This window comes from Microtus ochrogaster, chromosome 7, assembly GCF_000317375.1.
Source record: "Microtus ochrogaster isolate Prairie Vole_2 chromosome 7, MicOch1.0, whole genome shotgun sequence".
Lineage (NCBI taxonomy): Eukaryota > Metazoa > Chordata > Mammalia > Rodentia > Cricetidae > Microtus > Microtus ochrogaster.
In genome coordinates this window covers 3,553,086-3,553,674 of record NC_022014.1, presented here as the reverse complement: position 1 = coordinate 3,553,674, position 589 = coordinate 3,553,086, and positions in this window count along the sequence as shown.

The window sequence follows — 589 nt, the reverse complement described above, 5'->3', positions numbered from 1 at the left end:
TTGGTGAACATAGACAGTTACATCCTAGTAGATGCTGAGAGTGACAAAGTCAAGCTCCCTTCCAGGCTGTCCTCGAAGGAGAACTGTCGTCTTGCATTGTTGCAGAGAGAAGCCAGAGGCTGCCAGGGAAGAAGGTGTAGTTGGGGGGAGGGGGTACGGGTTCCCTGACACCGAATTCATTATTGGGAGATTCCTCTTCGCAATCCCTCAACACCTCCCACTGGAACCACGGGCCAGAAATGTCTGACAGCCTCTGGAGGGCCGGCACCGGTGGCACTGGTGCCCGGCTCCCCGCCCTCCCACTGTCTCCGAGTCCCTCCCCCTCAGGTCCCGCAGCCTCGAGAAACCTCTCCTAGGTCTAGCCTTGCGTCGCCGCCGAGTCGGTGCTCCGTGGCCAGCCCCCCTGCGCACCGTCCTCTGTCCCCGGCGGTCATCCTCGGTTCCCCGCTGTCCGCAGGGGCCTCGCCTGACCCGCGCACCCAAACGTGGGGTGGGGGCATCGGGAGTGGGGGGGAGGGCCCATGCGGGGGCGGAGCCTCGGAGCCGGGCGCGCGGCCGGCGCGGGCTGACGGAGGTCAGCGGCCGCGGG